Here is a 22,876-nt window from a genome sequence, read left to right as displayed (position 1 = left end):
TCGTCCTTGCGAGGTTATACCGCGTCGACATCTCAGAGTGCGCATTCCCGTGAGCTGCTATTCGCTCTTCGACTTAGACTGTGATTGGTGTAATGTGTAATAAATATTGCACCATGTTAAATATGTGAACCAGTGTGGTGCGCAAACCTCAAACACTGCATGAGATTACACGGTGAACGGATGACAATAAAGACAGTTGTACACATCGCATTGTTTAAGTAAACGCTTCCCCGAAAAATTGACTTCAGATTTATTTATTTATTTATTTATTTATTTATTTATTTATTTATTTATTTGTTTATTTATTTGTTTATTTATTTATTTATTTATACTGTCAGTCCTTCACGCGATAACAGGAAGGGCAGGTGCAGTGTTGTTTATTTTTGTGGTATTGAAAACCTTGACAACATTCCTTGCCTGCTTTTTTCGAAACATTTGATCGTGATATGACGAGACGGAAATGACGTGTGCGAATGACCAAATGAAAACGCGCGCGCACGCACACATACACGCGATGGCGAGAGCGTCGACACGTTTGCATCGGCGAGTAACGTACTACAGTGGTCGCGGCAAGACACCCGGTACAATGTGCACATAAGTGTTCAGGCACACGAAAGAAAAGCTAATGAAGAATACGAATGAAATATACAAAATAAGTGTCAATCAAAAAGTAGGGCGGCGTTGAGACACTTTCACAGTGAATACAGAAATGGTGGACTAAAGGGCAAGTCATACATAAAGTAAAATGCGCATAAATGAATACACGAAGAAGCAAATGAACAAGTACATGAAAACAAAGATGTAAATAAACACATGAATGAAATAACGGAGATATTTGACTTCTGACGCACTGTTCGTGGTCGCCGTTTCCATCGGAGCAAATTAGTTCAGTAAACCCGGGAATTTGCTGAAGTCCGTTTGTCTTTGCTTTAATCACAAAACAGAGTTTTGAAATTATTTCCCAAGCCTGCGTAGCCCCAACCTTGACGACCAACTCTGGGCGACCCAGCAGGCCTGCGAGGCGGCGAAGAGGCAACACCTCGACGTCCCCACGTGGGAGGCCTAGGCCCAGCCACCATCTCTTGCTGGTTTCAATAAAGTTTATTCAGTCAGTCAAGCTTTCTATAGCCTTCCAAGAAAACTGCAGTATTAACTCATCTATGGAAAGACTCCAGCGCTGTATAAAAAATTCGCTTACGGTCTGATGACGTTCTGAATTCATCATCATCATCAGCCTGGTTACGCCCACTGCAGGGCAAAGGCCTCTCCCATACTTCTCCAACTACCCCGGTCATGTACTAATTGTGGCCATGTTGCCCCTGCAAACGTCTTAATGTCATCCGCCCACCTAACTTTCTGCCGCCCCCTGCTACGCTTCCCTTCCCTTGGAATCCAGTCCGTAACCCTTAATGACCATCGGTTATCTCCCTTCCTCATTACATGTCCGGCCCATGTCCATTTCTTTTTCTTTATTTCAACTAAGATGTCATTTACCCGCGTTTGTTGCCTCACCCAATCTGCTCTTTTCTTATCCCTTAACGTTACACCGATCATTCTTCTTTCCATAGCTCGTTGCGTCGTCCTCAATTTCAGCAGAACCCTTTTCGTAAGCCTCCAGGTTTCTGCCCCATATGTGAGTACTGGTAACACACAGCTGTTATACACTTTCCTTTTGAGGGATAGTGGCAACCTGCTGTTCATGATTTGAGAATGCCTGCCAAACGCACCCCAGCCCATTCTTATTCTTCTGGTTATTTCGGTCTCATGATGCGGATCCGTGGTCACTACCTGCCCTAAGTAGATGTATTCCCTTACCACTTCCAGTGCCTCGCTACCTATCGTAAACTGCTGTTCTCTTCCGAGACTGTTAAACATTACTTTAGTTTTCTGCAGATTAATTTTCAGACCCACCCTTCTGCTTTGCCTCTCCAGGTCAGTGAGCATGCATTGCAATTGGTCTCCTGAGTTACTAAGCAAGGCAATATCATCAGCGAATCGCAAGTTGCTAAGGTATTCTCCATCAACTTTTATCCCCAATTCTTCCCACTCCAGGCCTCTGAATACCTCCTGTAAACATGCTGTGAATAGCATTGGAGAGATCGTATCTCCCTGTCTGACACCTTTCTTTATAGGGATTTTGTTGCTTTCTTTGTGGAGGACTACGGTGGCTGTGGAGCCGCTATAGATATCTTCCAGTATTTTTACATATGGCTCATCTACACCCTAATTTCGTAATGCCTCCATGACTGCTGAGGTTTCGACTGAATCAAACGCTTTCTCGTAATCAATGAAAGCTATATATAAGGGTTGGTTATATTCTGCACATTTCTCTATCGCTTGATTTATAGTGTGAATATGGTCTATTGCTGAGTAGCCTTTACGGAATCCTGCCTGGTCCTTTGGTTGACAGAAGTCTAAGGTGTTCCTGATTTTATTTGCGATGACCTTAGTAAATACTTTGTAGGCAACGGACAGTAAGCTGATCGGTCTATAATTTTTGAAGTCCTTGGCGTCCCCTTTCTTATGGATTAGGATTATGTTAGCGTTCTTCCAAGATTCCGGTACGCTCGAGGTTATGAGGCATTGCGTATACAGGGTGGCCAGTTTCTCTAGAACAATCTGACCACCATCCTTCAACAAATCTGCTGTTACCTGATCCTCCCCAGCTGCCTTCCCCCTTTGCATAGCTCCTAAGGCTTTCTTTACTTCTTCTGGCGTTACCTGCGGGATTTCGAATTCCTCTAGGCTACTTTCGCTTCCACGATCGTCGTGGGTGCCACTGGTACTATATAAATCTCTGTAGAACTCCTCAGCCACTTGAACTATCTCATCCATATTAGTAACGATATTGCCGGCTTTGTCTCTCAACGCACAAATCTGATTCTTGCCTATTCCTAGTTTCTTCTTCACTGTTTTTAGGCTTCCTCCGTTCCTGAGAGCCTGTTCAATTCTATCCATATTATAGTTCCTGATGTCCGCTGTCTTACGCTTGTTGATTAACTTGGAAAGTTCTGCCAGTTCTATTCTAGCTGTAGGGTTAGAGGCTTTCATACATTGGCGTTTCTTGATCAGATCTTTTGTCTCCTGCGATAGCTTACTGGTTTCCTGTCTAACGGCGTTACCACCGACTTCTATTGCGCACTCCTTAATGATGCCCGTGAGATTGTCGTTCATTGCTTCAACACTAAGGTCCTCTTCCTGAGTTAAAGCCGCATACCTGTTCTGTAGCTTGATGCGGAATTCCTCTAGTTTTCCTCTTACCGCTAACTCATTGATTGGCTTCTTGTGTACCAGTTTCTTTCGTTGCCTCCTCAAGTCTAGGCTAATTCGAGTTCTTACCATCCTATGGTCACTGCAGCGTACCTTGCCGAGCACGTCTACATCTTGTATGACGCCAGGGTTCGCGCAGAGTATGAAGTCGATTTCATTTCTAGTCTCACCATTCGGGCTCCTCCACGTCCACTTTCGACTAACCCGCTTGCAGAAAAAGGTATTCATTATCCGCATATTATTCTGTTCTGCAAACTCTACTAATAACTCTCCTCTGCTATTCCTAGAGCCTATGCCATATTCCCCCACTGACTTGTCTCCAGCCTGCTTCTTGCCTACAATAACCTAAAATATGGTCGAGTTTGTATATGAACGCATGATTGGCCCAACTGCGGAAGGAAGGCGAAGACGACAGATGTCGTCTTCTTCTCCTTTGTCTTTGTGTTCCTTACGGCGTCGGGCCAATCGTGAACTGCGCATGTGGCGGCTGTGCGCGCTCGTGCGGCCGTATAGCGAGAGCGATCTGCGTTTGGACATTGTCTATAGATACGTCGGCGCCTCGTACCTTTGCGCCTGCTGCACCTCCTCGGCGCGCTCGCTTTGCGTCGAAGCGATAGGCAGCACAAGGTCACTTCGCTCGCTGCTGCTGCCATGTTTCCTCGCGCCGGCGTTACGACATCCGCAGTCATCGAGCGTGACGTGTTCATGTTTGCTGTGCGCGCTGACACCACGCTTATTTATTTGGTTAGCAAGCGAATGTTTACAAGTTGATAAAGGCGATAAAAGCACTATCCTTACGTCGTCTGATAATTTGCTATCGCAATCGATGCTTTACCTTTCGGGCGAAACTGCGCCTTTTTTTTAAATTTCTATTATTCTTTTGCGATTATTCGCACCATTTGTGGAAATGGGGTCCCCGCGGAAATAAAGTCACTCGCGTTTTTTTGCGCTTTTATATTCATACATGCTGCATGACTCGCGGTGATCTGACAATCCAGTTGTTCGTCGGGCTGTGAATCATTAAGTAGGCACCAGGTGTGTGCATGAACGATGTGAGCGCCATGCAGGTCAAGGCAGAGGGAGAGAGAGATACTTCCGCTGAATCGAGCCCATTCGGCGGAAGCCCGTTCCGTGTGGGATGGCTCCAAGCTAACGCGCTTCCATTTAAAGTCACATCGTTGTTCCACGTCTAACGTGCCCATTTGAGTGAGACAAACTGGCCCGGGCACTTCGCAAAGGCGCAAAACTGGGTGCGCTGACCAAGCGGAACGAAGCAATACAGGCTGCAGGAGTTACGTAGCACTGCAATGTTTGTACCATTCAAAGCTAGTACACTTGGAAAGAAAGAAAGGAAGAAAGAAAGAAAGAAAGGAAGAACGAACGAAAGAAAGAAAGAAAGAAAGAAAGAAAGAAAGAAAGAAAGAAAGAAAGAAAGAAAGAAAGAAAGAACATACTTTTAATCATGCTTCTGTTAACTCGTGCCAGGCAGAAATCTGCGTGGCACATCGTCGTCTTTCCCGTGCCGGTCGGTATCTTCAGCGTGGACCTGGAGTATTAACCTGCTCAGCGCGCTCTATCGTTGCAGTCGATGGCAGGAGCCTTTAAATTGCGCCGAGCGTCGTACACGAAGGTTGATGACCACTGTCCATCAGAGACACTGCGTACACAGCTATCGATCATTAACGTTGAAACTCATACGCGCTAGCCCCCCCCCCCCTTTTTTTTTTTCACGCTTGGCTGGACCTCCACCAAAGTCGATTCGGCGACCATGCAATTCGCCGACTGCATCGTTCTGGCAGAGCCTAGAATACTATCCAAGCCGTGGACTAGCTTTAGTCGAGTCACATATTGCCTGTTTGATTAGGTCCGCACGTAGTCGGATGTACGATGTCGAAATGAATAACAATTGATGATGATGATGATGATGATGATGATGGTGGTGGTGGTGGTGGTGGTGGTGGTGGTGGTGGTGGTGGTGGTGGTGAACCACGTCACACTATACGGACGCCTCGTATGCGATACCGCAAAGAGCGAGAATGAGCGTTTCTGTCCCCTTTTTGGACGAACCCAGTCTTCGTAAGCCATCTTTTCGAAGGACAATGCTTCGTTCAGGGGCGGCTCGCCCGAACATTTAATAGCGATAATAAAAACGAATTTAAGAACGCGTTCCCAGATGTTCCGTAGACAACGCCTAGTCCGAACAAGAACGCGTTCTTCAATTCGTTATTATTTTCGTTATTAAATGTTCGTGCAAGCCGCACCTGGTCTGTACAATCCGTGTGCACTTGCATATAAGATATCCAATAGTGGAGGGCTTGGCGAGGCGGAGCACGTGTTTCAGCGCGTGTTTGGTGTCAGTGCATAGGTGACCCTTCTATTTGCTACAAGGTTTACTGCATAAGCAGGAGAACTTTGACTATGGTTGGTCTGTTCATGTATAGGACTAACAGCGCTCGTATGTGGGGGTATCCCTTCGTTCGCTTTCGTGATGTCCGTCCGCTGTGAACACACGGTTGCACCGAGTGTTCACTTTGCTTGCCTATTTGTTTGCTTGCCTATTTGCTTTGTGCCTTGCCTAGTGCACTTTGCTTGCCTATTTACTTTGCCTATTTGTTTATTAAACTATTAAATTTCTTTACTGTAACCTTAAAAATGAAGGTAGATGGAATGAATTTGCTACTGTACCGTTTTCCGTTGATCGAATTCAAATTGCAGTGCTGCATGATCCGCAATCGCTCCTGCAGTATTCTTTATATACCGGTTAGGAGCGGTCGCAAATCAGCCTTGAGCTTAAGAGACCTGTCTTCCGTATGCGTTCATCCAATGTACTAATTTCCAATATTGTCTAATAAATAAATTCGAATCAAATCAATAATGCGTGGTACACTGCAGAGTTAAACAAAAAAAAGAATTTATATTTTACTATCATATTCTACTGTAGTAATCACCTGCATACCTGGAAATTAAGTTTTCAAAGAATGCCCCAACAGCTTAGGTTAGGCTGGGTTCACTGATTTAGTCTTTCACTCAAATAGCGTCCCTTCCATAATGAGGACTTCGACCCCCTCGACACGAAGAAAGCAAAATAATCGGCAGGAGAGGGAAAAATCAAGAAGAAGGTGGGCGGGGGTGTAGAGGGAGGGAGTGGGTAGCGATCCCAGGCGGTCCCCGGTGGACGACGAACCGGGTTTCGGTGGCGTCCTTCGTCGGCTGGCAGCCGCGGGATCGGGGGCACCGGGCACCCCCCCCTCCCTGGTTTGTCGGCGACGAAGTTCCTCCACGAGCGCGCCCGCTGGTGCGTGCCTTGCGAGAAGGGGATCAATGACAGGCCCCGAGCGGCGGGTGTCGCGGCCCATTCGTCTTGCGTGTCCCTGTTAAGTGACGCTATATAACACACCTGCTGGTCGCCCCCCCCCCCCCCTGCAGGCGCGGAGGGCTTCGAGCGCTGCGGGGGCTGCTTGCATGCGGCGATCGCTGCGAAGTCGGGCCTGCAGCCACGCGCCGAGCGAAAGCCTAGTTTCTTTGCCTTTTTTTTTTTTATCGCGCATCCAGGGCGCCTGAGTGTGGCCCGATGTCGTTGCCTCTTGTTTAACTAATGACGACGCTGCCACGTTCCTATGGCTGGCCTGCGCGCTTGTGTGCACCATTAGTGAGAGAGAGAGCAGATTGTGTGCGTGCGTCCGTGTGTTTGTGCGTGCGTGTGCACGCGCGCGCGCGTGTGTTTGTGTGTGTGTGTGTGCGTGCGTGTGTGTGTGCGTGCGTGCGCGCACACACACCTGAACATGGAAATAGTGCTGACGAGAAAGAGGTGATAGAGAGTGACCGCCGGTTCTACCGACCACGGCAATCTCGTAAGTGGGCTTAGCGCGCTCGGACTCTAGTGCTAAGCTAAGCGTGTATCCTGGCTAAGTGACCCGGTTATATATCGAAACATTACACATTCGGTGTCACTGTAGTGCGCTGTAGCCAACTTGGCGTTGCTTTACGATTGCCGAGAGCTCGGCTAAAAAGGACGCTGTATCTCGGCTGCACAAACGATTCGAAAGCTCTCGGGGGAAGCACAAATAAAAGCCAATGTCAACACTAACTCTTGCACTCATTAGCACGCTCTGTTCATTATGAAAATCCTCGCAATGTAAATGTGGATGTCTTGTGGGATCACACATGTGCTTCTTCCGACAGCGACCCGCCGGGGTGGCTTAACGGCTCTCCATGGCGTAGCGCTGCTAAGCCTGAGGGCGCGGGATCGAATTCCAGCCGCATTTCGACGGGGTGAAAAAAAGAAGAAAACGTCCGTGTACAGGGGCACTATAACATAAAACTATTACAACATGTTTTTATTCCAATCTCCTGACGTCAAATTTGCGTAACCGCCGACGCAAGCATCGGGCAGTGACCCGCAGGCTTGTCTGAACGGAGCAATCAAACGCTCTCCTGGATCATAGGAGGTGACTTTTGTTTGCGTGAAAAGCGAATAACATAACGGCTTGTCTCACCTAATTGGCTGACAGGAGGCGAGGAGTACACTCAAGTGGAGAGGGAGTCGATGGGGCCGAGCCAGTGCACTGAAAAATCGATAACCGGATGAAGAGGGTGGTGTCGGCGCCTGCGATTGGTCCGCTTTCCCTTACTTTGCTTGCAGTGGCTGATCGAATATTGCGGCGGCATGCAACGGAAGCTTAAGAACGACACGAAAACCGATCCGCAGCAAAGAGGAGTTGGTAGCACGAGGTCGTAGACGTGCCGAAAGTGCTCGTAAACGTTACACGGCCACGCAAAAAGTTTTATACGCAAATAAACTCATGCTCTCCGGCATGTGCGAGTAGACAGTGCCTGCGTGACCGGCGGCAGCCATCTTTTATTCCTTTCGGAACGGGGCAGCCTACGGCTATCCAAAAGAGAATTGAGTTTTGTTCGGCGTATTAATGCATCTTTACCGCGCACATGTGCACCTCACTTTGACGCGGTGAGCTTTCGCGGTTTTGTGTCGTCGCGTGACAGGCAGGTGAGGTGGGTGCAGCCCGAAAACTCTTGACCAATAGCGGAGGGCTAAGGACGAAAAGGCGTCGAATCGGAAATAACAATTTTTCTTTTGTTCAGTCAAATCATGCATAATCAGTGTGTACATGTCATATCAGATGGGGAGGTATTACCGTTTTCGTGACGTCGCGTGACGGACAGGCGAAGTGGGAGTGGTCCAAAAAAGTGTTTGACCAATCGTGTAGGGCTCATTGCAGAATTGGAATGGAAAAAGTTTGGAATAGCTTTACGTTATAGCGCCCCTGGTGCATTCAAAGCACATTAAATAACCCCAGGTGGTCAGACTTAATCCGGAATCTCCCGCTATGGCGTGCCCCATAATGACATCGTGGTTCTGCCACGTAAAACCCAAGAAAGTCTTCCTTTTTTCTTTTTTTGCTTCCGACAGCTGGCCATGCCTTGCCTATACGGGAAACGATGAACGCTGGACGAGGAGACATCGCTGACACCGCAAGGTTTAGCCGCAGCTTGTTGGCACGTTTGGTCGCTATATAGCAGTGAAAATAATCTCTCCTTCGCGGCCGCTTTGATGTCACAGAAGGCGCGTGCGCGACGAACACGAACGAATCGCGTTACGTAAGTAAATAAACCGGGAGAACGCGGAATGCGGTGCCGATTACGGCTTCCGTGTCGCTTTCCAGTTCGAGCATCGGCGCACATTTGAAGGATGGACGGGTGGTCCCTGTCCATTTGTCGCTCCGCTAAACGTGGCTGCTGGCATGAACACACCCCCCCCCCCTTCCTCCCCCAAACACGACGCACGCTGAGTGTGCCAAATGGCATGTTCCAAACCGCTGCGTATAGTATATACATTTCCTCCTTTCCTAAAGGCGTCGCGCGCGCGGTCGTCGTCACGTTTCCCTACGTGAGTCTCGGGAAGGAGAGGAGGAAAGCGTCGCCAATCCACTTGGGTATACATTCTATAATCCCGGCACGGCAGGGCCGGCGCACGCCATTTCGCGTCGCCGTTGCGGCTTCGGGTTTACGATTAGTGCCGGTGCGAGAAGCGTCCCCGGCGTCGTTATGGCCTCGCGCCGCCATCTTCCGGCTCGCTTAGTTCCGTGCTACGCTGCCGACATGGAGGCGTCCAACCAGGAAAGAGATTTATATATATAAAGAGCTCGGTCGACTGGCCATATTACTTACACGCCGAGGCGCGCGATCTGTCGCATTTCCTCTTTTCCGCCCCCCCCCCCCCATTTCTCCTTCTTTTCTATCGTTCTGAAGTCTCCAGCTCTCAAAAGTAAACTTGGCGAACGCGCCTTCTTGGAGAATTGCTGCGCGCCCTGCTAGCGTTAACCCACACCGAGAAGGAAAAAAAATATATATTAAACGCCATTCCAGGTTTTGTCGTCGCGCATGCGGGTCGGATTGAAGTCGCCGCGAGAGCGCCCTCCCCCCCTCTCCGCACCCTCGCTTTCCGCTTTACTGCACGCAATATTAGACGCGCAGTTGTGGTGGCGCAGCCTACGGGAAGCGGGAAACAAAGCGGCGGAAGAGATGAGACCGTTGCGAAGGGAGAAAGGATTTTGGTGCTTTTGTTTGCTTGATTTTCCTTTTTTTTTCTTCTTCATCTCCTGCTATCTCTCTCCGTTAGTTTCACCTTCGTCTTGCGGCGTAATGTGAGGCCGTAAGCTGCGTGCTCTGCAGTGTCTAGGTGAGACTTCGCGTGAATTTCGTTTAGTGCCACATTTTGTGTGTTGTTCGTAACCCTTTTTTTTGTCTTCCTCTTCTCGTGTTCATAATTTTTTGTCCTTCTTGTCTTTGCAGGTAAGACACCGCCGATGGCTCACTGCACGGGGAATGCCGAACGGGTCGAACGTACGACTCACGCCTGAAACAAGTGAGATTGTGGAATGACCATTCGGGGAGCAGCGCGCGCAGCGCGAAGCGTGAAGTTGTGGGCGAACTATTCCGACGCCGGCGTGCACCCTGTCCTGAAGGTTTTACTTTTTGCTTTCAAAGTTTTCGCTTACAGTTTTGACAAGTTTTCATTTTTTTCTTCCTTTATTTTTTCTTTGGGTTGCAAGCTGCGGTCTGCTTATGCTTAAAAAACCTGTGCGGAAGAACCACGCTATACAAACTCCGCAATACAAGAAAATTCCGCTTATAATGATGCGAGTGCATGCCCTGGGTAAATTCGTGATTGAGTTGAAAGGTGACGCGCCACGACACCCAGTGACGTTTTGCTGAAACGTGTGTATTCAGTTCGGCAGCAATAATTATATATGCATATATTCGATTCGCGAGTGCCTTGGCTATATATTCCTGTCGGACACCGTTGACTCCCCTCCGGCAGGTTCATCAATTTGCATCTCGGCCATTTATGCCGTTTGTTCATATGTTTCATGAAAGTTTTGTCGAATATATAAAAAAAGGAATATTTTTGGGTGCAGCACGGTTTTACCATTAAAGCTCTCAATGTAATGAACATTGCTTTCAGTTGCGTATACTGCGGCGTGGTTCTACTGCATGGGGCGCGTGAATTTTTTTCTCTCTCTCTCTTTCTAGTTTTCTTTCTATCTTCACAACTGATTTTCGCCACAGCATTCGCTTGAGCTCCTCATGTGGACTGTTACGATGCTCGAAGAACGTCTCGAAAGCGAGTCTCTGTTCAAGCGCGAACTTTAAACTACTTGCGCACAGCTTCTCCGTGTTAGTTAGTTAGTTAGTTAGTTAGTTAGTTAGTTAGTTAGTTAGTTAGTTAGTTAGTTAGTTAGTTAGTTAGTTAGTTAGTTAGTTCAATTGGGTTTAGGGGTGCAAAAGCGACTAATTAAGTCTATGTAGGGCGTGCGAAGTTGGCCTATAGTCAGCGGGAAGTCGACATCCTGAAACATTTCAGACAGCTGGAAAGCAGAGCAGCAGCTGTGTCGTCCGTATCTGTAACATGCAGACATAGCAAGCCTATATGAGACGTTTTCGGCAAAAAAATAGGGCGTCGCGACAACGAAACACGAACAAGAATGCAAAGTGTACATGTGGCAGTGCATGGCACAAGTGGGTATATAGACACATGTGGGTCACAAATGGCGTGTGTCCTCTTCTTCGTGTTCTGTCGCCGCGGCGCTCTTGTTTTTTCAGCGAATAACAATAATATTTTTTTTGCGAATAGCCCAACTATTCATCCTATACTGTTGCGTACATGATGCTCGCGAGTATCTCATGTTTCGTCTTGCGTCTTCCCGTCGCTTTCCCTCGTCTGCGATATTTCAACTTGTCCGGGGCGCTCTCAGCCATGCGCCGAACGCGCCGGTTCTGGCGAATTCTCCAACGATCACACTGGCGAGATTTCGCGTGACAACAGCACCGTATACGCGTCGGCACGTTTACGGGCGACAGCGCTCCTGGCACCGTGGCACATTCCCGCGTGGCACTAGCGTTCGCCACCGTGCCCGTGGCAGCCCAACGATTGCAGCGCCAGGGTTCTCTCGTGGTGAATTTTTGTGCCGGAAACTCCTACGTTCTTAGCCGTCAAAGTAGACCGGCGTTTACGGATTGGCTTGCTGCCAAGTCATGGAACACACACTCTTGGAGGTGGGACGTCGGGGAGGAACGCCTCGTGCTGACAGCTATATGCCTTGTGCCACGAATTAGCAGTTGTCCGCCTTGAGCGAGACAGTTACGTTGTTCGCGGCGGGGAATCCCCCCCCCCCCCTCGTTTCCCTCCCACTTCTGGCAGCTGCCACTTACCTTCTCTCTGCGCACTGGTGGCCGAGGATTCCGAGCAGTGGGTGGGAACTCGATATGCAATTTCGCAAACACTGCACGTTCAGTACGGCACATACGCTGTCCGCTTGATGAAATACGAACCTGCATGGTAGAGATGCAGATAGTAGAGTGAGAAAGAAAGAAAGAAAGAAAGAAAGAAAGAAAGAAAGAAAGAAAGAAAGAAAGAAAGAAAGAAAGAAAGAAATGGAGGCAGAAAGGGGGTAGGGGCCAAAAGAAAAGGCTCGAGCTAACGCAGTGATTCACGCAAGCATTCCTTTCACTGACGTAGCAAGAAAGCATTTCTGAGGTTGACATCTCGCCTTCACTGCCAGTAAAGCCTCTCTCTCTCTCCCACTATCTATCTATCTATCTATCTATCTATCTATCTATCTATCTATCTATCTATCTATCTATCTATCTATCTATCTATCTATCTATCTATCTATCTATCTATCTATCTATCTATCTATTTCGATGTCTATAATTATATTTTACTGATGGCCATAGAGAAGTGTAAATACCGGAAGAAGAAACTTTATTAAAAAGAATGGTTCGGCAGTTTTTGTTGTGGCCTCAGGTGGCGGAAAGTAAATATATATTAACAAAAAAACTCGGACCATATGCCGGTATAGTTGCACCCAGAAATGACCCATAACTGAGGCGCAATAAACACATGTATGAATGTTTCAGCTGTGGCGACAAGTAAAAGTGGTGCGGAATGATTTTCCCATAACCTTAACTGAAATTGGCTTTGGTTTGTATGGTCGCACCTACTTCGCTTACCGTTATAAGCTCGCTTCATATTGTTGTTGGGAAAGTATACATCCGAGTCCCAACTCGATTCTCCTTATTCTTGATACTCTCAAAACGATTCACCGTTCCATGCACAGAGGGTATGTACCGGGCTACAATTTAAACGCCTGACCTTCTCGAGAGACTTTAGGTGATGATCACCTACTACGTCACGGGATGTAGTGGCCTCCCCTCGCTCGCCAAAACTCCGAATCTATCGGTTGTTTCCAAAACGCGCATTTCCCTCGCATATAAACGGCTCGCGCGCAATCGCGGCAAAGCCGCGTACTACGCGCGCTCGTCGAATGTAACCGCTCGCTGTAGCGACCAAGCTTGCGTGACGAACAGCAGAAGGGAGAGCGGAAATCGGCCTCCCCTTGATTTGCGACAAGTCGAGCGTGTCGCCAGTGCTCCTTCTCGTCCGCTGCCGCCCGCTCTGTAAATTACAAACCTCTCGAGCACTTTGCCCAAAATGTGGCGGCAACGAACCGTTTCGCGCCCAAAACCGGGCAGGAGCAACGTTCGGTGGCACGAGCCGCCGGCTATACGCGGTAATCCGCGGTCGCTTCCTGGACCGGCCGACTTATCGAGCTCGTATCGCTCACGTATACGCGGCAGTGACCGATACGCGGAGAGCGGCGTGCCTTACGCAGCCACGGAGGGAAGGCCTTCGGGGACAGGGCGCACCGATTTTAGCGCGGAAGGAACCGTCTCCTTCGTCATTCCATCGCGTGCACACGCTGGCATGTGATACGCAAAATCCCCGGTAGTCGGATGTGCCGCTGGTCGAGCTGCCGTGGTGAGGCACACAGTAGCTATAGTTTCACGGCTCACCCATGTGACGAACGTTCGTGTCACACGGCCAGGAACGACGCCAAGTTGTTCGTGCTATTGCTCGCACTGCAAAGACGTTTCGGACGGTTAGAAACGCCGGCATGCAAGCGTGATGATTGAACCGGCGTGCTCTCGCGCGTCTGTTTGTCTGTCCGTTTGTGCCCCCGGTGCGAGGCCTTCCCCCTCTTCTCTCCGATCCACGCTTTGTGTGCTTTAGTACGATGGATCTCTGTGCAATCATCTCGCCACGTTTCGGTCGACGATTGCTTCCGTCTAGTGGGCGAGAATGTTCCCGTGAATGATGATTAGACGATGAGTTTTAGTGGCAGCCCCTTCGAAACGGGGTGGCGAGAAATAGTCACGTTGCCCGCGTGAGCTAACCAGTTTTTTTTTTTTTACTAGATCTATTGCAGCCTAGCATTTCGCCTATCTCTCCTTGATCTTTTTTACATTCGTTAAGGTCTCTATCTCTATATTGTAAGGTTATTTATGCATGCGACGACCCCTACTCTATCCCTGCTTTTCTTTCGACCGTACTCTGAACGTCTCTTATTTATCTTGACCGCTGACCAGTTAATGCTTCCATCCGCTTCGAATCTCAGCGCTTCTGAAAGGTAGGCGTTCCCTGCGGTTCTTGCTCGGTGAAGCTATAAAAGGACAGCACCCCTTCGCCGTTCGTTACGATCGAGCGACTTGACGAGTTGACCGCTCATCACTTAGCAATGTAATTAAACGTTTTGTTTTGCGTCGCTTAGTCTCTGCCGGGGCCCTCTCCACCGATTGACCTTGTCGACCTCCAGGCCGCTGGACCAGCGCTACCCCCTGGCACTCGAGAGCTCCTTTGCGACACGGGACAAATAACCTGATCTGGAAGCTTCAGCAGTGGCTAGCACACCAAGCTTACGGCTGGTCGCTGTCAGACGCTCGGAACACATTAGTCAGGTTCATTCGGAGCGCCGCGCTCTATAGCTCGGAGCACTCATGTGGATGCTATCGCCTTCGATCTCGGAGCGCGACAGTTATTCGACAGGATTTAAATCACGTGGCCCCTTCGATTGCTCTGGAAGCAATTGGACGTTTGGCTTGGGCATACTTTCTCTGGCTTTCAATGTCCCGAGTCATCCGCATCGCGAGAAGCCCTGCCGCGGAGTGCGGTAGGACTTAGTCGAATGTACATTGTTATCCCGTGTCGAATGCGAGGAAGCACACAGTGACAGTGCAAAGAACGGGCTGTTCAGTGCGCGTACAACTTTCGGCGACAGGGCCACTATTTGGCTTGCGGTTACTGCATGCACCATGCAGGTTCATCGACACCGTCAGTGCGTCAATGGTTTGTGACAACACGTGGCCACAACAGCCGATCTTCTAGACGCGCAGATGAGCCTTTGTGAATGAATCCTACGCCAAAGAAACCGCGCTTCATGTGGTGCGCGCATTTTAGACGGGGGATTATAGGAGGATACGTTTAACAATACTTCGCGCGTTCGGAAAATTCTGGCGCCACACTGTACTTACGGGGCCGGAAGCTGTCTAGGAAGGAAGGAAGGAAAAAGTATAGAAGGAAAGGCAAGGAGGCTGACCAGTTTTGCTTAACCGGTTTGCTACCCTACACAAGGCAGCGGGATGGGGAGGATGAAAGATGGGGAAGGGAGAGAAGCTGTCAAACAAACGAGGTACAACAAGTTTGTCTCAGTGATCATTTTAAAGAGACAACCGGCGTAATCTGCCTCAGGTGGGGTCGCACCTTGAATTTCTTTGTATTCCGTTGTTCCTAACATTTATAATTGTGACAACACGTAATGGACGTTGCAGTATAGCTATAGCAGTCTAACGGGGCTGCAGACACGTACGAACATAGAGGAGGGCGTCAACTGTTATTTTCCCCGTAAGAAAAAAAAAAGAGAGAGAAGAAAAGAACAACGTGGCCCACTCTTTCTGTCCCCAGCTACTCTCACCCACCAGCCTGGTCTGGAAGAAAGGTGACCGGCGTGAGCTCCGGTTGAGCGAATAGTGCTCCAATCGCCGTCTTCTACGTGACCTCACGGACGCAATCCGATACTGCACTAAAAGCTTCCGCATTTCTGCTGAAGATAAGCTAGGTGAATCGGATCAATTCAAGGGCGCATTTTTCCACCACGATGGCGGCTCTCCCAATACGGCGGCTGCGTGAATCGGTTATGCCGCTTCGAACACTGCCATTTTCTTCTCGCGCTATCTTCTTTGTTGCTGCTGCGAGCGCGGTACGCCATAGAGTTTCCCATAAGGGATTAGCGAGAATAACGCGAGTTGCCTTAATTATTTCTTCCGTGGAAGGCTTACGGCGCATAGTTGTATCTTTCTCTCCTCATATGCGGTGAAAACACGGGGAAGGGAGAGATGGAAGTTCAGGACGATGAGCAAAACGAGAACATTCACACACGGCGTGACTCATCCCCTTGAACACGAAGGCTTCTTGCTGACGCTGCATGCGGTCGTCGTTCCGTCGGTATACAGACCGAATTGACCTTGTGCCGAGTAGCACTCCCCTGCGTGGGTCAAGACCTCTTCTATCAAGCTCGTTGACCTCGGGATACGACCGAATCTCCGCGAAACGCTTCAACGAGGTCCATATCCTCCGGTTTAGAAACTCGCGCGACACGAGACCCCGTTGGCGTTGTAAAAACTCGGGCCTCACATACCCCACCGCGCTACACATAGAAGCCATGCAGAAACTGCTGCCCCATACCTCTAGCTGTATAACTGTACGCCGAGGTGGCCCATTTCGGCAGGGACGCCAGCGACGCCCCACTCCTGGAGGACGCAGTGAGTTCCCAGGACAGACAGGGGAGACAGTAAAAGTCAACCAGAGAAGCTTGTACATACTGCTCCTGCACAGCCGTGTATACTAATAGCGAGGCGTCATTGAACCCTGGCCTCCCGGCACGACGACTCTATTTGTCCCGGGCCGTTGGACTGCTGCCCCACTGAGGGTCGCCCCCCCCCCCCCCCCTTCCCCGAACCAATGCAGCCCACATGCACGTCAGTCGGCGCCACGTGCCCCGAGGTTGTGGGTTACAGGGCGAGCTCGCGAGGCCGCCCCCCTCCACCCCTCCTGCCGCTCAACGCACGGGCCGACGGCAGATGAGCTTTTAATGTGCGGGTTCCGCGCGACTGTTTTTTTTTTTTTTTTTGACCCGCGTCGCGCTGCCGTCGCCCGCCCCTCGCTCGGGAGTGTGTGCGTACTGTAGACAAACAAGCGTGCCGGCAGCGGGCGCACTGTGTCGTGCCGGCCCCGGTCGCGAGACGCCGCCGATCTTCCTCGTTCCCCGGGCCGGCGGTCCCCCCGCACTATTGCTTCTCCATCGACTCGCCTCCTCGGTGGCGGCGCTCGCGGTTTTCTTCTGGGAACGCTTGCAGCTTCGCGGCACCGTCGGCGGCTCCTTCGGTCCCGTAGGCGCTCGCGGGTGTCACGACGGCGGCGTCCGCGGGTGGCGTTTCTATGCGCAGCCGTTCCCTTTACCGCGGGCGCGCGAACATAAGGGCATCCTCTTCCTCCTTTCTTTCTCTCCCCCGTGGTTCCCTCTCGACGAGTCGGCGTGGGAAAACAGTGGAAGATGGATTTCTCTGCCTGCGCGAGAAAGCAAACGCGAGTTAACGACCACCCCGCGCGCCAGCAGTCTTTCTGGGTTGTGAGCCGGTCGAGAAAGGGGACGAGCTCGGCGTCGCCTCGGGCGTCCTCTCGCGAGTCGGCCTCTCGGCAAACGCGAGACGCGCGCGCGCCCTCGACGCGTCGGCGCGCGTCGACGCGTGTTATGGTGCTCGCAGCCCGTTTCGAGGATCCTATACTCAAACTTAAACTCCCCTCGTTTCCCCGGTTTGTTTAACGTCGCTGGTTAACTACTAAGTACGCGAGATTCTCCTTTGCGCAGTCGCAAAATAAAAAGAAAGAAAATAGGCAATACTATAAAGTTTGCCTTTCGTGCGTACGCTAAGAGGCGTGCACCCACACTACGGGGACGCTCGAAATGGGGGAACGCAAACGCAGACATATTTGCACGTGCAGCTCGAAAAGGTGGACTTGGCCAGCATCGAGAAGGACGCGCACGTATATTTAGCTAACGTTGAATAGTTTGCTCCAGAACCTACAACACACATGTTACTCCGAAGTCTAGGATGAACTGTATCATCATCATCGTCACCGCCACCACCACCATCGTCGTTGCCGTATTTTATGTCCACTGCAGGGTGAAGGCAAATCTAGAGATATCTCATTACTACTGTTTGGCTTCAATTGACACCCGTCCCTGTCGACTGTATGACTTACATATGGAGTAAAATCATCAACACCCTGCAATCCGCCAACGTCGAAGTTGCCACAAATGGGAAAAAGAGCGCATTAACATCGGTTGTGCCATTCGTGCGGGATTAGAGAGAGCGCGAAGTGGTACGTCTATAGCTTTAGGATCGAACCCGGTTGGTTGAATAAAATACTGCATTTTGGTTGTTGGCAGTGAACAAACCAACGCAGCTATCGTTGTTAGGACAGGTCTGCACGGAGTAAAGTATAATATCCAAGTTCATTTTTCTAAACCTCGCGCAGCGAATAAATCGGCATGAAAAAATAGACAACTATAAAACAGTGCATGTGGGTAAAGTATTCTTTTACGACTCCGTTTTAACTTACTTGGCGGCAGAATTAAGGCACTTTAATAACTAAGAAAATAAAGGCCATATTCAGATCTCGCGCCAGAACCTCAGCGCCGTTGCGTCTTTGTGACGTCAGAAACTTCAAAGTGTATTTTGCGTGTTTGGTTCTATTTCACACACACACACACACACACACACACACACACACACACACACACACACACACACACACACACACACACACACACACACACACACACACACACACACACACACAATTGTCTTAACTCGCCGTTACGTTGGCTATCTTGATCCTTTAGGATGCAGTGTAATAATCGCTTCTTGACACACAATTCATTAGTCCTCAGGAGATGCAGTTAAGCACGTGTGACGTCACGAGCATCTAGCTGCCTTAAGGTAGCTCCGCTGTCACGCGTCTTTTGGACCCACGGTTTTCTTCTGACTTGCTCGTGGTATGAGAGTGGCGATTTTGGTATTTCCGGACGTGTATTCATTTATTCTCCGGTCCAGTTCAATCTTGTACTGCTTTCAGAGTCTCTTGGAAGATATATTTCCATCTTTCTTTAAGAAATGGGCTTTGATTTTTTTTCCCCGGATCCTAAGACGAGCCCGTGTTCACACGCACTTGCTGTCTCCGATAAGCAGGGAAGCTCAGTTAATCGTGACACGGGTGGTGTCATGCTATAGCAGACGTAACTTGCGCTTCCAATCGAACTTCGTGCGCATGCGCTACTCTTGCCGAGTCCGTCGCTTCGCGCCGTTACTGACCGGCCGGCTAGTCGACGCTGTTGCGGTGCTGCGAATGTAAACTGCAGTGTTCTATACGCAGATGTGCAAGTTGGCTTTCCTATGCAGTGCGTTTTCGGCGCTCACGGACGAATCGGACAGCTTCGCTTTAAATGTAAATAAAAGTGCAAGGTCGCCTATTTTTAGCGCCTGGCCGCCGCCATTCGGTGCGCGTAATCTACCCGCGTTGCGTCACGTCTCGCTTTCTCGCTGTGACCGCGCGTCATCCGCGTTACAGGCGATCGAAATCCGCGCTGACCTTGAGTTCTCGCTTCTCTCGCGGCGCCGCTGCACAGTCGGCCGCTACTGAGTTCAATGAAACTCGGGAATAGCAACGCAACGTCGACAACGCAATGCTGCATGGAAACAGCTCCCAGGCTCGGAGAGCGTGTTGAAATTTTATGGCCGCCGTGCGTCGCGACGCTTTGCGTATAACGTATATATCGTATATCGTTCCACTTTGTGCAATGCGTATACACACGAGTGCGTTCCGAGTGGTTATCTCTGTACGTTATCTCCTCTGCTCTAACGCTTATTGCGTCTCTTGGCTTCTAGCTGCTCGTGAACGAGACGGGGCGTGGGATGGGGGGGGGGGAGGGGGGAGCAACGTATACGGGGTATTGTAATTCAGTAATGTCGTATATACGTCTCCCGTTTATCTTTCGATTTTTTTTCTTATTTCCATCGCGTTGTTCTGGGCGTTTATATAGCAGCTGCCAGACGAAGGTCGCCTCGATAGTGTGCCGAACTAATGTGACGCAGCCGCAGCGGTCGCCGTGGGAAATGCGACCTGACGTGGCGCGACCGAGCGCTCTTCGTACACGGTATTATATGCAGTGCTGGAAATTATACTGTATGTGCCATATTGCATTGCAACTTGCGCAGAAGCGCACAGTGCACACGCATCTTGCTGTTTTTAACATGCGAAGGGCCGAAACAGAGACGGATCACACGAAAGCGCTCTTTGTTGATTGACTTAAATGTGCGCGCTGGCTAACACCTGCAAGTGTGAATCGACTAGCCCGGAAACACGATCGACAGTATCGCCGAGGCAGGGGGGACGTCACACGTGAAATGGCCTCTAACGCGAATTGAACGATGCGGTGTTCCTTCCGAGCTCTGTAAGACTTGCAGAAACACCCGAGCCCTCTGTCCTGCTTTCCTCTTTAACGTGACGGTTTTATTTTTATTACTTTTTCTTCTCTTTTTTAGCTCATACCATCTCGCTCATAAGGGCCACACACACACTGTTCTAAACTTCGATCCCTGATCGGCGGTCTGTCTTTTCGATACTCCCGTTCGAACGAGTTCGAAATACGCCCAGCGGACCGAGCCCTACTTGAATGCCATACTGGCGACGCTCTCGTGCGAATATTCGAACGGGGGACCGGGACGGGTTAGGGGAGGTCGTTCGACGCTTGCCTATACACGGATGGGCGGCGTAAGACGATTTGACTGTGCGGTATCCACTCGTCCTCGTCAACGATGTTTCGCTTTAGAAGAGACAGGTCCTTCCCTTGACCCCCCTCCTCATCCTCGTTACGCCACTCGGCCACAGCACTGATCCGCGGTTATACTATACGCGTGCCAACTCCAGCGGACCACAAACCGTATGGCCGCGGTTGGTTACGTTCCGAAGCGGACACCGCCTTTCCGGACGGAGCAGGTATAGCTGTTATTCTTAACCTCTGGGATCGGTCAGCCGTAGAAGATTAGCTTACGTAGGTTCACCCGAGTTCGTTTGCGCGCGCACTAATCGCCTCTCCGACCCTGGAGACACCGCACTGAACTGGAACCCGCATAGGCGCACGCGGTGTCCGGCAAGTGCGTGCGTGCGGCTCATGCGCATGGCGGCCTCACATGCGGCGGGCGACCCCCTTCCTCCTCGCACCGCTTGACGCAATGCCAAGCAGGCGACCCCGGACGCGTTCCTCCGATGCAGTGACACACATATACTGGGAGTGGACGCGAACGGGGCGGGGGGAGGTAGTGTCGAACGACCGTCTAGACGGCGGCGCTCCGTCGGTGACGCCACCTCGCGTCCCGCCGGCGGTCATCGATCGCCGCAGCAGCGCACATGTTGCCGCTGGAGACGACGCGAGGGGGAAGGGGGGGGGGGGGGGGTCAGCGTCCAACTGCGAAGCGCTTGCCGCCTGCAGTAGCACCGCCGGCGGCGGTATCGGCACGTGCCGGATCCCGACACCCTCCTTCCTCCCTGCGTGGAACTTTTTTTCATTCTGGATAACCTTGGCTCGGTTTCTCTCGCAGCGGGGTCAGGCCGTGCACGCATGCCGGTCTATCGAGCGCCCGGTGCCTCTTCTTCAGGGCCACGCGAAGTTCTGAATGAATGAATTATGGGAGGTTTTACGTGCCAAAACCACCATCCGATTATGCGGCGCGCCGTATACAGCGAGGGACTCCGGAAATTTGGACCACCTGGGGTTCTTGAACGTGCACATAAATCTAAGTAAACGGGTGTCTTCGCATTTCGCTCCCATCGAAATGCGACCGCCGTGGCGTCGGGATTCGATCCCGCGACCTCCTGCTTTAGCAGCCCATGCAACGCCACAGCCACTAAGCAACCGCGGTGGGTCATCCTCGCGAATTTTGGCACTGGGCAGACGAACTACGACTGCGACGGTCTAGGCTAGATAGACTATGGGACCGATTGTGGATCGCTGTGAAATCCCTTCATATCGGGCGTTTCGAGCCAATCATGAGAGGTCGTTAAGTAGTAGCCCCGTGAGCCAATCAGGGTTTACAACATGCGGAATTTGACAATGTCCGGATTTGAGCATGTCATGTAAAGCGTATAGCAGATTGCCGGTGGTTGATTACAGCAACATAATGGCGTCCAAGGGATAAGATGGGAGAGATGCGTTGGCAGCGTTTGCGTTTTCGATGTATTGTCACACGTTGTGCGATTTGTTTTTTACGTTACGCAATGTATAACGTCCCAACGCAAAGTAACTTGCTGCTTTTATGGTTGTTACTGTTATTGCTGTTCTAGCTGTTTTATACCGTCCTTATGTGTTCATTTCTTTTTTCCCTCTCTCTCTCTCTTTTAAACATCTTTCTGGTTTCTCTAGTATCCAAATTCCTTGGTTTTGGGCCAATACTTGAATCCTTGCATGCTTCAATATCTTTTTACCGATTTTATTTTATCGTAGGCCGGTGAGGTCTTTCTAAATAAGTACATAAACAAGGGTCGTCAGCCCACAGGCTCGGTATGATGTGATGAGATAAGTAAACATGCCGGTGCAGGATGGAGTCGACTGAGTCGAGATGGGAGTGATTGTAAATCGCTAGGGGAGGCCTTTGTCTTGCAGCGTACGTATGTTGATGACAATGCTGATGATCATAAAAATTAAGAAAAGAAATTGAAAAGAAATGTAGAAACGAAGCTCGTCTGAAGAACAACGAGCTGCGATACACCACCGGCCGAGCAAAATGACTGCCTAATTTTCGTGAAAGTATGTATGGATCAATTAACCAGCAGCTTTTCACTTGTCAATTCGGCTGCAGGGCACTTCCGTACGCAGAGCAAATATTTCATGTAGCTCCTACCTCGGATATAACGAACATCCGATATAACGAAAGCACTTTCGTGTCAAGCGGAACTTCGTTGCAACGACGTTCAGCTACGTATCTATATTTAAAATAAAGATGCCTCGTATTTATTCATCATTATTCTCACTGATAAAAATTAGCCGGAAGATCACGGATTTTTTTCAACATGCAGAATTTAACGGAATTTAGAAGAAACTGCGTTTCTGCATCAGAAGATCCCACCCGAAGC

The 22,876-nt window shown here is 50.1% G+C and overlaps 1 protein-coding gene and 1 long non-coding RNA gene across 4 annotated transcripts in view; one reads left to right on the top strand and one right to left on the bottom strand.

The window, feature by feature from the left end:
- LOC135915381 (coronin-2B-like) overlaps positions 1-22,876 on the top strand; it is a 294,501-nt gene that overhangs the window by 175,285 nt on the left and 96,340 nt on the right. The window lies entirely within an intron of this gene.
- The window catches only part of LOC135915382 (uncharacterized), a 138,806-nt gene that overhangs the window by 96,734 nt on the left and 19,196 nt on the right, over positions 1-22,876 (bottom strand). Inside the window, exon 2 of the long non-coding RNA XR_010568609.2 lies at positions 12,001-12,120. This is a non-coding gene — a long non-coding RNA (uncharacterized lncRNA). The remainder of the gene's footprint in view (positions 1-12,000; positions 12,121-22,876) is intronic.

The sequence above is a fragment of the Dermacentor albipictus genome, chromosome 4 (genome assembly GCF_038994185.2).
Source record: "Dermacentor albipictus isolate Rhodes 1998 colony chromosome 4, USDA_Dalb.pri_finalv2, whole genome shotgun sequence".
Taxonomy (NCBI): Eukaryota; Metazoa; Arthropoda; class Arachnida; order Ixodida; family Ixodidae; genus Dermacentor; species Dermacentor albipictus.
This window is presented reverse-complemented; position numbering and strand designations above follow the sequence as displayed.